The sequence below is a fragment of the Hibiscus syriacus genome, unplaced genomic scaffold (genome assembly GCF_006381635.1).
Source record: "Hibiscus syriacus cultivar Baekdansim isolate YM2019G1 unplaced genomic scaffold, ASM638163v2 tig00110989_pilon, whole genome shotgun sequence".
Taxonomy (NCBI): Eukaryota; Viridiplantae; Streptophyta; class Magnoliopsida; order Malvales; family Malvaceae; genus Hibiscus; species Hibiscus syriacus.
The window spans coordinates 129,455-147,496 of NW_024062943.1; the positions used below are offsets into that span (position 1 = coordinate 129,455).

Here is an 18,042-nt window from a genome sequence, read left to right on the forward strand (position 1 = left end):
AATTAACATAGTTTCTCTAAGAAATCATTAAAAAAAGTTTTGCTAATATTGTTTAATTTTTTGAAAAAAGAATCAAAATTATATAATATAAAAAGATCTAAAACGTTTTTTCAGTTATAACATCAATTTCATAATATTAACCGAATAACTTATCAAATCAAATTAATTGTGTTAAAATTTTTAATTTGATCAAATATTTGAAGTGGTCAACTTTTATCTTCAACCTCATACCATCACTGAAATACGAAATGTGTTTTTCAAAATTAAAAAAAAAAATTAGATACGAAATGCGGCAGTCACACAAAATCCTTCCCACTGGCATATCTTGTGATGATCAAAACGCGGCTTGTATTCATGCAAAATAACAATTTTATCCCTCGCCACACTTCAAAGTTCAACACAACGTTTGCATGTATAATAATTCCATACACCGACATTCTATAAATAGCGACTCCCCAGTTCTCCAAGCTCATTTATCTCCCGCCATTACTTACGGCGATTCAAAATTCCAAGCCAAACACTCTGGTTTTCTCTCTACAAATTTTTCTTTCTCTTCTCTTTCTGCCATTTGAATTCTCAGTTTTCTCAAAAATTCTCCAGCAATGGTGAGCTCTGAAATTGCTTTGGATCAAGTCATTTCCGGTCCATCTTCTTGATTTCACGTTTTCTTCATATTCTCTCCACTCCATTCTCGTTTTAATTTTTTTTCTGATTTATCGTGTCAGGTTGTCGCACAGAAAGTTAAAGAAGCGGAGATCACCGAGCAGGATTCCCTCCTCCTGGTAAAAAAGATAAACTACCCGAATTTAGCTCGTTTCCTTCTTTTTTCGTGGCATTGGTATAGCGTCGAGTTTGCTTGTTCTCTGTTTCTATACTTGGTTCCATTCCCTGCTATCCTTTGATTTGTTTATGTTTTTTTCTTCTGGCTATATTTCCTGCTTTTCATCTTCAAATTTTCAGCGCGTCGATAAATCTTAGGTATGGTAAACGTACGCAGAGACCAAAATCTCCTTGCTCGTTGTTTTTCTCTGAGATTCAACCTATAAGGAACTCGGTTTCCTAAAAGTTTTATATACACCAAATACACTTCAGATCTGGACATTTTGGTTTTGATTTGGAGCTTCGATGAAAATTTTGCGCTTACAAGATAATGCATGGTAATTCTGAGTCAAATTTTCAGTAATTTAAGACTCGAGCTGCATATTAAAGCTGCCGTTAATGTTTTATAAGTATTGATTTACTATATTTCGTCGCAACTTAGCCAGAGAATTTGCTCTGTATTTTCTCTCTCTCGTGAATTTTGCTGCTAAATGGATCAGAGTTATTTTACTTTTATTGTCAAGTAGTTAGAGCTAGAAGCATTGATTAAAGATTTTTAAGTTGATCTCATCTTTGTTGATTGATTTTTCTCCGAACAGACGAGGAACTTGCTTCGTATTGCTATTTTCAATATTAGCTATATCAGAGGTCTTTTTCCAGAAAATTATTTCAACGATAAATCCGTTCCTGCTTTAGGTTAGCTTCCTTCTTCTAAGACTTTCTTTAATTTCTTTTTCCAAAATCTGTTTGACTGATTTCTTCGAAAATTGTGACAACTATAAATAGAGATGAAGATCAAGAAGCTATTGCCGTTGGATGCAACGTCTCGTAGACTGATTGATTGGATGGAGAAAGGTAAGTTGTTTTCATTTGATTCTTAACCGTGGGCTCTGATTATTTGATAATTTGTCGCTTCTTCCCAGGTGTGTATGATGCATTACAGAAAAAGTACCTAAAAACACTGTTGTTCTGCATATGCGAATCGGTTGATGGACCAATGATTGAGGAATACTCATGTATAGTTTCCTGATTTACCGTTTTTATAATCATATTCGAAGCTTTAGTGATTTGATTCTTGATTTAATAAATTGAATATCGCTTCTCTTTGCAGTCGCTTTTAGTTATTCCAATTCTGATTCCCAAGAGGTTTCAATGAATATTAATCGTACTGGAAACAAGAAGCAAGGCAAAGCATTCAACTGTAACTCAACCTCTGAAGTTACTCCCAATCAAATGAGGTGATATAAATTCGATTCATTCAAATCAAGATAATTTTCTGTACCTTTTGTTTTGAGCCGGCATTTTTATGTTAAAATTCTGTGACAATGTAAAATTTCAGAAGTTCTGCATGTAAAATGGTCCGTACTCTGGTTCAACTGATGAGAACTCTGGATAAGATGCCAGAAGAGGTAAAATCTTAGAAACTAAGCCTTCTAATATTTATTTTACATTCAAGTACCAAGGTTTTGGTTAATTGTGACATTTGTTTTATCTTCTGTTTCAGCGTACTATATTGATGAAACTTTTCTATTATGATGAAGTGACGGTATGCCTTCTCCTCTACCCCAAGTTTGGGAGTAATTTAGTTTAAATATTCCCTATTGTTTAATAAAATATGGGAAATTAATTGTGAAATTCTTATTGTCCATGTTTGAGGATTTGGTATTTGTTTGTTGAGCATGTGTTTGCTTCTCTGGATACTGAACTCAAGCCGTTTGTTACTTGTTTGTCTGTGTCTGATTTTCTTATTTTCACTCAACTTTTTTGGCGATCTTTTTTAGATTCAACCTTAACAAATATGGTATTTTATGGTAACGCATTAATTTCAACCACGCACAGCCAGTGGACTATGAGCCTCCCTTCTTTAGAGGCTCTAATGAAGAGGAAGCTCATAATTCATGGACCAAAAATCCTTTGAGGATGGAAGTTGGAAATGTCAACAGCAAGCACTTCATGTTAGCTCTCAAGGTAATGTTTTGTAGGCTTTTTGTCTGCTGGAATCAGATTTGTGGCTCATATTTATCAAAGTTTTCGTTACTGGTTTGTAGGTGAAAAGTGTACTTGATCCCTGTGGGGATGAAAATGATGACATTCAAGATGAAGAAGTAAACCTCGGAGCCGACTCTGTTCAAAGAGACGAATCTTCTGATTCTGATTGTGAGGTAAAAAGACTATCCTTTGTTCAGTCTATGCATCCTTGCCCTTTAACGCCTGCTCCTGCTATATAACACCAAATGATACCCTATTATCCAAATAATTCGAGTTGGCTTCTTCGTTTTTTTACTACTGGTTACAGGTAAGTGAATCACAAGATGAAGAATTTGTCGTGGCACCAGCAGGTAATTAAATGGTTTCACAAGACCTTATTTGCCCCTTCCTTCTTGTTTTTATAAGCTTTTGTTGGGAGAATCTTATTGCAAATAACAAGAATGGTTGTTCTTCCAGATAAGCATCGATCAGACAAAGAAAATAGCGTGGTGGATGAAGGTAACATTTTAAAATTATCAGAACAGAAAATGGCATTAATTGTTTTTTTTAATTCCTCCCATCTTACCTCTTTCTCTATGAGATTTTTTTCCTGGAACAAGTTTGTTTGCAACGACTAATCTGTTACCTGCTGTACAGATGATACTCAAGACCCCATGGAAGATGAACAACAATTGGAAAGAGTGAAGAATTGGATCAATAATCTTCATCTTCACACTGTTGGAGTTACTGATGTGCTCTCAAATTTCCCCGACATCTCAGTGGTAAAAGCGCTATACTATTTTCCTAATTTAATTTTTATCAATAGGACTAGAAATTAGTTGAGAGTGGTTTGCTTTCCAGATCCTGAAGTTTCATTTTATTGTCATAATAAGTCTGATTTTAATCTTACTATTTCGCACAAATACAGGTTTTGACAGAAGGTAATGAAATATTTGGTGGAAATGGAAGTTTAAACATAAAGGGAGTACTCTACAGTGCTGATTTTGAACTCCTTTCAACTTCTGTAATATCTTTACCTGTTACTCCTTTAATATCTTTGGAACGATTTCAGAAATAATGAACAAACTCGTAAAGCAAGGTGTTTTATCAAGCAGTGGAAAAGACAGTTACACCATAAACAAGCAGAAGGTTTTTTCTTCTAAATTTAAAATTTGTATGCTCGTTACCTGCTTTAGATTACACTCCTTGATATCATGAAAAATAATACCCCTACCAGAAATCTGAGTATGAATTTCCGGTTAAAGAAGAAATGGATGGACAAGTCCACATTGTTCAGAAGTCTCCAAAGGTTGAAGATCACATGTATATAACGGTATTCAAATTCGATTCTATTTCCATTTTCGGAATTATCAAAATGAATATTGTATGTTTTGTTACATGTAAAACATATTCTATTGCACTGCTTTGTTTGCTTTGCCTTTCATCTCTGTATATTTATGAGTTTCCCCCCCCCCCACATTTTGTAACTAAAACCTTAACTTGCACGAGTCTCTTCAAGTCATTGCAAATTTTAAATGAAAAAGATTCTGTTGTTTTCTGGTTCTTTCAATAAATAAGGAGTATTTCTTACATATTGCTAGGGTTGCCTGATTGATGTCTTTTCAGTTTGCAAATTCTGACTTCATTATTGTAAATTTAGGCTTTGTACCATGCTCTTCCAATGACATATGTGTCAGCTGCAAAGCTTCAGAAGAAGCTGGATGGACAAGTAAATCAGAATGTTGTTCGAAAGATTATAACTAAGATGACACAAGACGGTTTTGTCGAAGCTAAAGGCAACCGTAGGCTAGGTTTGCATTGCCAATCTTGCAACTATTTCCTCCACACGGTCTTATACGATAAATCCTGCTAATTTGTTTCTTGATCGATCGGTTGTTAACACAGGCAAACGAGTAATCCGCTCCAAACTGACAGAGAAAAAGCTACTGGAAGTCAAGAGAGCTTTAAACAGTGACCCAATGGTGATGCTTGTAATTTGGTTACTTGTGAAAAAATGCTACTTCTTCATAATGTTTAATAAGTCTCTTAACTCCTCCTACTGGAGCAGGATATGGATACCAATGAACCACATAACAAGACCAATCATCCGGAAATGCATACACCTGGTAGTAACTCAGTTGAAACATTTTACTATTATAGGGTTCAACCACGCGTGAAGTTCTGAACTGAAAAACATATTTCTCCTTTTATTAGGAAGCAACCTCAGGGATATGTCTACATACGGTGCCCTCCACTCCATCGGTTCTGATTTCACGCGCATGAGGGGACGATCTGATATGAACCAAAGTGAACAGACTATCTCAAAGACCAGGGACAATGGAAACACCCCCATAAGCATGGCTCAGGTTAGTGTCAAGTTGCCCTTCCTCTTTCTCACTGGATAGCAATCCTTTACACTGATTTGACAGCTTTATTGGAAGTTTGGATTTCAGAGTTTTGTGTCGGTTATGATTACTTGTAGGAACCGCAGAGTTTTATATTAAAAATTTAGGGGCATAAACTTAGGAAGCTATATCGGATATATGCACCGCACACTCATACCGAGTAATTTAGTTTTAAAATGTTCTGCAAAGCTAAGATGTTTCCTTCTGTAATTATTCAGCCAATAGCTTCAAGAGAGAGCTTTGTCTCAGGACGTGAGAACGACCGAGTTAATGCAAACTGCGACGAGGTAGATCGTGTTGTTTGTAATAAATCAACACAAGATAAGCGAGGCTGGAAGGCAAGCACGGTACGCTTTAAATTCCTTTTAGTTTGCTTAAATCAATGAAGATCCAGCGGTGGTTACAATTTTATCCTCTCTCACTCTCATGTTCCTGCTCTTTCATTCTTCGGCAGGTAAAGGAACCAATCCTTCAGTACGCGAAGCGACAGAAATCTCAGGCTGTTTGAAAGGAACGGCGAAACGTGATGTCAACCCGTGAACCGAACTCAAAATTGTTTGGCAAATTTTCCTTTTCAAGTAAATGGAAGAAGCTACTGCTACATTTTCCTTCTCATCATAGTCTGTGATAAAGAAAATATACGTTAAATACCGTTTTTATTCCTTTGAACTAAATGAGAATTTACGTATGTAGCCTTTCTAGAACTTTCTTATGTGATTTGTAGTAATTGGTAGGAAATGGTAAGTGTGAGGTCTATTTTTCCCCGACAAGTCTAAAATTGAGCTAAAACATTTTAACGATAAAGCATGAAATTTTAAATGCCCCAAGCTAAGCAATGGTAAGATCTCCCGACCTGTTACGAGTGATTTGAAATGCTCACAGCCTCTATATGCCCTTGAAGAATGGACATTAGTCTTCTTTTGGTTAAAAATGATATTTTATTTTTATTGTTTAAGGAGCTAATCAACACCTCAACAAAAAGTGAGCTAATCAATACCTAATGTAATTAATTCTAATGCTACATCAATTAAACAACAACCTTCTTTTGATTAAAATAATAATATCATTAAGTATCATATTATATATTTTTATTAAAATATATGTACCACATCATATAAACTATTAAAGTATATGTACTAAATTTTTATCTCAATTCAAATAATAATGAACTCAATAATGATGGGTCGTATCTTTAAAAATCGGGTGTAAAAATGACATTCGGAACCAAGCTCACGACTGCAACAACATCAGACACTCTTCAATAACATGTTTGTCTAGATTGACAACTTTACAAAGCTCCTGAAACAGAAATATGAAGACTATTGATCCCCAACTCATATTTTTAGAATCACGTAAAATGCTTAGATGATTCAACCATATCAAATACACTTTGTTTTAAGATTTGTCTCAGATCCCCCAATTACTCGTAAAATATGAGCACGAATAAATCACAATAAAGGTAATAAAAGAATAATAATAAATAAAGAAAATTATTGAAAAAATTACAATAACATAAAATAAAATAAATTTTAAAAATATAAATAAATAATCGTAAATTTTAAAAATTATTGCCTTAATTTTTGGAGTAACATCTGGGGGTAGGTGTGTAAAATTGTCGTCCAAAAATTTAATCTTTATTTTACCATCATCCAAATCGTTTGGAGGAATTACGAGCAGTTTCAAACACACGTCGTAGTAGTTGTCGTTAGCAACACCAATAATAGTTGTTAGGTCAACATATAACCCAAAATGGAATGCAACATCTTGAAGGGTAATAGTTGACTCCCCACATGAAAAATGAATCGTGTGCGTTTATGGCCTCCGCCTTTTTAGCAACATGTTTCTCAGTGGATGATGCAACTTAGTACCACCAATTATACTACTAACGTAACTAAAACTGGATTCGTGCAAATACGATAGAATATCCTAACGACGTGGTGTGAAACGATCGATATAAACGTCAACGCACATTCATACCCCTTCAAATAAAAATTAATTAATAAATAAATAAGTAAAAAATTAATAAATAAATAAAAATTACCTCTAGATTTATTCGCTAATAATCGAACACATATCTTTCATCAAACCTTAATAATCCCATCATAATACCGAATATTAAGATTTTTAAAGTAATAAGTAAAACGCCGAAGAGATAATAAAAAACATAGAAATAATTGAAGGTGTGAGTAGTTGGGTTCATGTGGGACCCTATTTATAATAGTCATTGCATCCATCGTTAAGCGAGATTAATGTGACTTTTCCGATGGACCGTCTTGTAGAAAGCGAGGTCATGAGGAATTTAATTTGAACTTCATAAATTTTATTTTGAAGAATACGATAAAATGTTCAGACGGTTCAATTTCACATGGATCTCGTATTTTGTAGAACGCGAGATCGTTTATTCAAATATTAAATTGTGTTATTTGAAAAGTGCTTCCAAATCGAGCAAGTCTTGTGCCTTATACAACACGAGATCCTTCTAGTTTTGCATAAATTGTGTTATTTTTTCAAATAATTTATGTTGAAGGTCATTTCTGTAATAAATGAATTTTAAGGGTTTTCTTAATAAAAACAACAAAATTACTTTAGCAGTACAAAACATTAGTCTTAAGTTTGATCCTCTCTTATAAAAAAAAATCTTATAATTTGTATGTAATAAACTTTATTTTGTAACATGTAATCAAATGTTGAGTTATAATTGTTTCTATTAAAATAATAAATAAATAATATGTATGAATAAAGTGATCTTAGTAGTTAGAGGATTACTATTTTCCTTTAAAATCTCGATTTTGAACATAATATATGAACATAATATTTCTAACATTGTATGAACAATGAACGAGAGTTTCAATTTTAATGTCGCTTTGTCGAATAAACTGGAAGTTACATCCATAACTCGAGAATAATGAACTAAAGCAACAATCTTGATATGTAGTAAAGAGAATTAAGATTAAAGCTCAGGCACGGACCTGAGATCATTTGTATGGTCAATCTTGCGGCTTTCTCCTATATTGGATTCTTTATCTTCTGTCTCGTGTAAAAGAAAAAGCATTTTGCTACGGCCATGGCTATAGTAGAGATTGATGTTGGATTAAAATTTATAATTACGATTATATATTTTTAAAATATATATTATTTTTTATATAACATGGTATAAAAAATATGATATAAAATTAAGTGATTAATTATTATATACAAGTTATAAAGTATTAGAAGTATTGTAAAAATTAAAGTACATATATTATTAAAATTGTATTATAATTTGATGATGGGTGAGTTATGAATGGATATAATAATTGATTCTTAAATCAATTATATAAAGAAGTTATGGTCTCCAAGAAATAGACCATATTGTATTTTCTCTTATGTCAGAGAGTTTATACTCAAGAGAGACATATCTTCGTGGAAGATCTCAATCTTAAGATGAATTTTAATGCACTTCCACAAATCTAGTATTTTATTCTTGATGATTTGACATGATTAGATCCGGATTTGATTTCTTGCTTATTTATATTTTGGTTATAACAGTTGATGATTTGAGAGTTGTGGTTGAGATTCAGGTATTGAAATTGGTCATTTTTAAACCTCAATGACTAGAATAAGAGTGAGAAGATAGTTGAGTGATGAACGACATAATTTATCATAAAATAATTTAAAGTTGTAGGTTCGAACATATTCAAGTGCACAATTTTCTTCACAAATCAGGAGACCTCAATGGTTAAGAGATTGTTGTTATCTTTTTAAGTCTCGAATTCGAGCACCACTTATGTTATAGTATGAACGTTTATTATCAAATAGTTAAAAGCATTTAAGCATATGCTATCTTGTATTTACCCAGAATTATAGAAAAAAGTGTACAATTTCCTTCTATTAGGGATTTGAGCAATATGAATACCTTAAGAAAAAAAGGGGGAAATATTTGGTTTGGGGGCAAAGAAGCAAGCAAGTTGATATGGAAAGAGGCATTACATGTAGAATAAAAGGGGCGTGGGCCTTAGCATTATCTACATTCAGAATGGCATAAAATTGGGGGATAAGAATGAAGTTGTGGCATTCTTTAATATCTTTTAATCCATAAATAAATTGGGTTGTTTTTCTCTTTGGACCTTGGCCTTAAATAATTAAAAGGCTTTCAAGTAAGTCCATATTTGAGTATATTGATTAGGGCTTTCAAGTGTTAGTGTAATCCCATCTCATTTTGGATATATATAATTGTTTAAATATATATATACACTAATATTATATATTTGAATACAAACTCAGTATGGATATTTGAGTTTTGTTTTGATGGTGACATTGCAAGGCCTTGATCAGAAGAGATGGTCTGCTCCTATAACACAACGAAATGCAATACATGGAGCACTATGTCTTCGTAAAATATCCTCAATATTGCAATAGACTCATTGAAGACGACGGAAGATGATCGTCGTCGATAATCTGGCCAGCAGCGATGAATCCTTCGAGGCTTAGCCGATAACACGTAGAAGAGAGTGTCTTTCGTCTTCATCAACTGTCCGTATGGAGGATTTCGACAACACTTGATCGGTATCCTATACCGGAAATTTAAGCTCGAAACATAAACATTGTAGGCTAAGTGAAGATGACTATTAGTTCTTTTCATACCGAATTACAAGGATGATATGATGTTGATAGCTAAGCGATACCCTTTCTTTAAAGGGAGTTATTATTGGACGATTGTCGGTGAAGGGTCGGATTAGATAAGGAAATTCGTCGATCAAAGCGAATCAAAGGTTATTATGGCACCGGAAACATGGTTGGATTCGAGGATCAAAGGTCTCAATTTAGGGAGAACTTTAGAAGAAAACGTAAACGTAGTCCCGAGGAACATCCGAATCATGTAAATGAGACGACTAGGCATTCGATTCATTGGATCGAGGAGGCACATTGAAACTCACGGCATGTCCTCCTTGACAAGATGAAGTTGGTTCTCAATGAGGGCCACCGGCAGCCGCTCACGCTCGACTAACAGGACTTTTTGTTATATACAGTTGATAACATCCATGCTCAGTCTTCCAAGATTATTTGCCTCCTTTATAGGAAAAGATCTTTTGATACCACCTCTTGTCCTCCTTTATGGACCACCTCAACCTTCAACTACAATTATTAATTAAAATACCATCAATTTTCTTCAGCAAAATAAATACATTAATTAATATTTTATTTATCACCAACACTATGAATCCATTAACTCATGATATAATGATAAAAAAAATTAGTCGATATTAAATTTAGAGTTCAATCTCTGATAAAATGGTTTTTTTTTTCCATTTTATAAAAGAAAAAGATACTTTAAATCAACTCATAAAAACAGAAGTCATTAACGGTTCTAAAACAAAAACAAGTTGGATAATCACTCGTGAAATTTGTCTTTACCTTTGTCTAAATCCTCCCCCACAAAAGCATAAAACAGATACAGCCTTGACAGTTGATGTGTTTCATGGGGGTGTTTTGTTTGTTTACAAGTGGTAAAGCTTTTAAAAATTGGAGATATTTATTAGAGAAAATCGCCTCAGTGACCAAAAAAAAGTTATAATATACGATTTTAACCAACTTTTTTTGGATTTGCCAAAATGACCAACAAATTCGCAACGCGAAATAAAAATCGCAACGCGATCCCCAGAATCGCAAATCAGTTTCCAAAATCGCAACGCGATTCTTGAAAATCGCGATGCGATAGTACAAATTCGCATTGCGATTTTCCATAATCGCAACGCGAATATGAAAATCGCAACGCGAACACATAAATCGCAACGCGTATCCGTAAATCGCAACGTGTATCCGTAAATCGCAACGCGTATGGGTAAATCGCAATGCGTATCCATATATCGCAACGCGTATCCGTAAATCGCAACGCGTATCCGTAAACCGCAACGTGTATCCGTAAATCGCAACGCGTATCCGTAAATCGCAATGCGTATCCGTAAATCGCAACGCGTATCCGTAAATCGCAACGATAATCCGTAAATCGCAACGCGTATCCGTAAATCGCAACGATAATCCGTAAATTGCAACGAGAATCTGTAAATCGCAACGATAATCCGTAAATCGCAACGAGAATCTGTAAATCACAACACTGAAATTTTGGGTATATAACACTGAAATCATAAACTAAATCCCTAAATCGCAACTCATTCCATCTCCATCTATCACTCTCTCCGGCGACATCCGTTCCTATATCCAACGACATCCTTCCCAATCCGGCAACAGGTTTTAGTTTCGCAGCTCGTCTGTTTAGTAAATTAATTTACAACCATGAAATCATCTAATGTTGATCATGTTTGGATAGATTTGTGTTTTGGAGGGTCATGGGATAATGTTCATGGTGTTTTACAATATATGCCTTTACCCATGAATCTTCAACTAAAATTGTCTTTACAAAAGTTAACTTATGAAACTCTAATGCTACGTGTTTCAAATAAATTGAATTTAGAGCCCCTAAGTGGATTTAGGCTATCTTATCAGAGAAATGGTAAAGTTTATTTGTTAACCGACAATGAAGATGTTGAACGATTCATTGCTTACATTAGTGTTTCACAAGATGATGTTACATTGTATGTTGTTGAACCTAGAAGTAGTATTGTTGGGTCAGTAGCGGGTAGTAATCAACTAAGTTTTTCTCAAAACCCACAACCTTTCTCTAATCCAAATCCCAATAAACTTTCAGCACCAAATTCCGGTTTTCGTATTGACCAGTTAGACGATGATGAGCCAACAGAAAAAATTGTGAGTACTAGTCAGTATTCGAAATTTGGTTTTGGTCAATATCCGGACTTTGATATTGGTCAATACACGGATTTTGATGATGTTTCAGAAGAAGAAACAGACCATGCGTGTAATGATATTGATATTGGTCAATACCCGAATTTTGATGATGAAACAGCCGTTGCCGAAGAATGTAATGTTGATGATAATGAGGAGGAAGTTACGACTGTGAATGAACATGTTGAACATCCATTCTGTAATTCATATAATCCTGAAGAAGAAAAAGAAGAAGAAAAGTCCCCGAAGAAAAGAAAATGCCACGGGCGTATAACTGGAATATGCCAGAATTACTTCAGATACCGGAAGAAGAGTTGATAAAGAAAGCAGTTGATTGTTACACAAAAGTTATTCGTATCAAGAAAGATGATTGTTTTGATACAAAGGAAGACTTGAAGATAGCTTTATATACGAAATGTGTGGAAGATGGCTATCAACTAAAAGTTAACAAATCAAGCAAAGATCGTTTCGAAACAAGGTGTATGATTGACAAAAACTGTACGTGGCGTATGATTGCAAGAGAATAAAAGATTGCAAAATGTTTCAAGTTAGGACTTTTATTGATAAACATACATGTTCAAGAACCCAAGTTTTTCCTCACCATAGACAGGCAAACAAAAAGGTGTTGGGTGGTTTTCTGGCTGAGTTAATGTTTTTGAATGGCAGGGTATATCGGGGACATGAAATTATGACTGACATGAATGCTCGGTTCAAGATTAGTATATCATATTCTCAAGCTTGGAGAGCCAAATGTTATGCCTTGGAATTGTTGAGGGGGTCGCCAGAAGCATCGTTTGCCCAACTGCCGGCTTATTGTCACAATTTAAAGCTGAAAATCCTGGGTCGGTAACTCATATCAAAACAGATAGAGATGGCGCTTTGAGTTGCTGTTTATCGCCATTGGTGCTACGGTTAGTAAATCAATATAATTTTGTTGACTCATTTTTGTTAGTTACATGCATTTCACATTTAAATGATTATATTTCTTGTGTATATTATTTTGTAGATTCGTTCGTTTATTACTTGCATGCGCCCAGTTATTATAGTTGACGGAGCACATTTGAAAGGTCGATACCTTGGAGTAAACTTATTAGCAGTAGCCATGGATGCTAACAATGGGATATTGCCAATAGCTTACGGGGTTGGCAAATCTGAAACCTCTGATTCATGGACATGGTTTATGGGGCATCTTAGGGATTGCATAGGTCCTATTAGCAATCTGACAATCATATCCGATAGGGCAAACTCAATTGACAACGCTGTTAGAAGGTGTTTCCCATATGCTTTTCATGGACTTTGTGGTGTTCATTTGTATAGAAATCTAAATCAAGGTCTGCTGGTATAAAAAAGCACAAATGGACATACTGGAAGGCTGTAAAAGCTTATCGGGAAGTGGATTTCAATAAGCATATAAATTGTTTAAGACGTGTTTTGCCTCAGTGTGCTCAAACACTAGAAGATGTCGGGTTTGAAAGATGGTCAAGAGTACATCAACTTGGAGCAAGATATGGTTTCATGACGTCTAATAGTGCAGAATCAATCAACGCTCTAAGTCGTCATTCCCGGAAATTACCCATTACTATGTTAATGGAGTTTTTTCGAGCCTCTATTCAACAGTGGTACTACAAGAAAAGAAACCATGCAGGTATTATTTCTTTGAATTCGTAACTTATCATATTTATATTTTACTAAGTATTGTTTATTTAAATTTACAGGAACATTGGAACATCGTGTTACACCATGGACTGAAAAAAAGATAACGAAACGTGTTGTGAAGTCAACGTCATGGAGAGTTGAACCATGTTCAAACACTTTGTTTCAAGTACTGGATAATAACTTAAATGGGCTAGTCGATCTAAATGCAAAGACGTGTAGTTGTATGAAATGGCAAACATCTGGTTATCCGTGTGGCCATGTTATAAAAGTTGCTCTTCATTTAAACCAAGATGATTCAAGCGCATACGCTATGGATTGCTACACTACAGAAGTTTATCGACAGACTTATGCCGAGATTGTCTACCCTATTCCACATCCTTCTGAGTGGGACATACCAGATGACTTACAAACAGTTTGCCACCAGCCATGGACAGAAGGCTACCTGGCCGACCAAAAAGTCACGATCGTATACCGTCTAAGGGTGAAGAGAAGAAGAGATCGACATGTAGTCGGTGCAAGGAAAGTGGTCATACAAGGTTGACATGTGGATCACCAGTGCCATCAAAATCATCTTTTCCTCTACCAAAATATGGATCCTCATCAAAATCCAAAGCTCATATGGTGTCAAGCAAAAGGCAATCATCTTTAAAATCCCAATCACGATTGGCTTCACCTTTTGAGACTGTTAACTTAGTGATTTTTAAATGCAAACGTTGTATTATGTGGATTTTATGTGTGAACTTTTAACATTTTCAGTTGAATTAATGACTCAGGCCAACCATTTTGACTTAACCAACTCTTGTTATTCAGTTGTTATCACTATTAGGCATGCATTTGACTATCGCAACACGGAAAATACAATCGCAACGCGAAATGAAAATCCCAACATGAAAATCGCAATGCGGAAATGAAAATCGCAACGAGAGAATCGCAATGCGAAATGAAAATCGCAATGCGAAATGAAAATCGCAACGAGAGAATCGCAATGCGAAATGAAATCGCAATGCGAAATGAAAATCGCAACGACAGAATCGCAATGCGAAATTAAAATCGCAATGCGAAATGAAAATCGCAATGCGAAATGAAAATCGCAATGCGAAATGAAATCGCAACGAAAGAATCGCAATGCGAAATGAAAATCGCAATGCGAAATGAAAATCGCAACGAGATAATCGCAATGCGAAATTATAACGCATTGCGATTTTCATTTCCGCATTGCGATTTTCATTTCGCATTGCGATTCTCTCGTTGCGATTTTCATTTCGCATTGCGATTTTCATTTCGCATTGCGATAGTCATTTTTGCCTTCAACATAATGCAGATTGAAATCAACAAAATCAACCATTACATTTCAATCAATTAACAGCACAAATAAGAATTATGTTCGCATCAATTACACAAATCAACTTTTACAAATCATCTTTTACAAATCAATTAAACAATCAAAAAATAAGCAATAATTCTTATTTCCGATCATCTACTATTGAATCAACTTTTACAAATCAATTAAACAATCAAAAAACAATCAATTAAACTATTGAATCAACTTTTGCAGCTCGACATCATTTTCACGCAGTTCACTTCTGAGATTAACCTGCAGAAACCAAACATTGTTCAAACAACACTTTCTACACATCTAAAACCTACAAACAGCAAATTATTGAATTCTAGTTACTTAACCAAACATTTTCATTTATAAGTATATAAACTTACCAATTGTTTATGGACATTTTTATAACGCGGATGCAGGTAGGCAGCGTCTCGTATATATCGATTTAGCCATATAATGCCGAAACCACAAGCCTACTGCAGCTTTATCTCTATCGGTGGGAGGTAGATACTTGATGCTTCCCGTCGTCAAACGCTCCAACGCCAAGCATACGAGAGGACCACAATCTCCTCTGGCTCCGCTCGTTTGTTGTGGCGCGGTCTCGTCTCTAATAACTGTAATATTGAGCTCTTTGGCTTCTTGTTTCCAGAACGAGTCCAATAATTGATCGCATCCAAGAATTTAGCCAAATGAGAGCTCCATCCCTTAATAACATCTCTTAAATCAGCCAATGATATGTAATTTATCATGCTGTCATACACTATTGTCTTAAGGGATGGGAGCTGAAGCTCGACGAGAATCCAATGTTTACGTTCCAAAACAGGATAAACACCTGCAATCATAAGTATAATTCATTCATTTGCGCACTTATTTCATAAACCTTTAAACTCAATCTAAAATAAATACTAACCTTATCGACCTCCCACCATGCAGGATAAAGTTTAGCTTGTCCATTGCCCAAATCAATGATTCATCTCGTGCATTCTTCAAGTGAACGGCGTGAAAAGACGTCGGCATTATTGTATATCGTATATTTTTATTTTTCTTAAGTTTTCTTATTATTAGAAGACGTGTCACCCACGCATCGATATGCTGTTTTACAAAAAAAGACATATATTAGTGACTTACATAAATTTAAAAAAAAATTAATCAAATTGAAATATAAAAATATAAGACTTACCCCCCCATCGAAATAGCCATTGTCTTCGACCCCTAATAATACGCCCCACCAAGGCCGTTCAAGCAACAAAAAGATATCATCGGTGAGCTTGCATATGTCAGTGAAACACCCCTTGCTCCGCTCATGTAGATAAAAATCAACTGCGGTCTTAGCCCAAAGGGTGTTATCCAAAATTGTGTCCGGTAGTTGTTCCCTCTCCTCTTCAGATACCGGTATGGTACTGGCCGGTAACTCATACGAGAGCCAACTTGAATCCATCATGTCCGGCACGTCAGAGGGTTTCTCAAGAAGCCTACATATGACGCCATGTGAATCGGGCTCTTGAATGGTGGGAGGGACCTCTTCAATGATGACAGTGGCCTCTTGAACGGTGGGAGGGGACTCTCGAGGAATGATATGGGGGGCCTCTTCAACGATAGGAGTGGACTCTTGAGGGATGACAGGCGAGTCGGGCTTCTTCTTGCGGTGTCTTCGCACTATTGGGGTGTACGGAGACTTAATAGCACGTGCACGCTGTCTGATGCGTGAACTCCGTCGTGCAAGCATAACCCGACGTAAAGCATCCACTCTATCGGGCCGCTAAATAATTAAATACAAAAATCAGTAAATAACAGACATGATATTTAAACAGTGAAAACAAAGACAAATATGTTTCAAACTTGCATTGTATTCACCCAAGTCATTATTCTATCATAGTTCACAAAATGCATCAGATAACAAAGAAAAATATGTTTCAAACTAATACCCTGAAGTTAGTATTTGTCTTTGTTTTGTCTATTGGTTGAAGTAATGCAATCCATTCAAGTTTCAATTTGCAGAAGAAGAAATAGTTTACTTTCGCAACACGAAACTTAAAATCGCAACGCGAAACCAAAATCGCAACGCGAAATGAAAATCGCAACGACAGAATCGCAATGCGAAATGAAAATCGCAACGAAAGAATCGCAACGCGAAATGAAAATCGCAATGCGATTTTGGTTTCGCGTTGCGATCTTGTCGTTGCGATTTTGGTTTCGCGTTGCGATTCTGTCGTTGCAATTTTCATTTCGCGTTGCGATTTTGGTTTCGCGTTGCGATTTTAAGTTTCGTGTTGCGAAAGTAAACTATTTCTTCTTCTGCAAATTGAAACTTGAATGGATAAATTTACTTTCAACCAAAAGACAAAACAAAGACAAATACTATTTCACAGTGTTAAAGAATACACAGTTTAGCAGAATTGGCAGCAACCGAACAAATTTACTTTCAACCAAAAGACAAACAAAGACAAATACTATTTCACAGTGTTAAAGAATACACAGTTTAGCAGAATTGGCAGCAACCGAACAAATTTACTTTCAACCAAAAGACAAAACAAAGACAAATACTATTTCACAGTGTTAAAGAATACACAGTTTAGCAGAATTGGCAGCAACCGAACAAATTTACTTTCAACCAAAAGACAAAACAAAGACAAATACTATTTCACAGTGTTAAAGAATACACAGTTTAGCAGAATTGGCAGCAACCGAACAAATTTACTTTCAACCAAAAGACAAAACAAAGACAAATATATTTCACAGTGTTAAAGAATACACAGTTTAGCAGAATTGGCAGCAACCGAACAAATTTACTTTCAACCAAAAGACAAAACAAAGACAAATACTATTTCACAGTGTTAAAGAATACACAGTTTAGCAGAATTGGCAGCAACCGAATAAATTTACTAAGCAATCTAAGTGAAATGGCTAATCTAAGTGAAATTACGAGTAAATTTATCATTAAGTTAAATATGGAAAATCTTAAACTTACCTCGTTGCGTAGAGTATGAACCTCATTCTGCAACGATACTATCATCTCACGTAGAGCGGCAACCTCACCACGTAAAGTTGACACCTCCACACGCCATGCACCATCGTTATCGCGTA

General features: G+C 35.2%; 1 pseudogene; it reads left to right on the forward strand.

Moving 5' to 3' along the window:
• The first annotated feature begins 460 nt into the window (after positions 1 to 460).
• Positions 461 to 5,872, forward strand: LOC120149148 (annotated as a pseudogene).
• Positions 5,873 to 18,042: the final 12,170 nt, after the last annotated feature.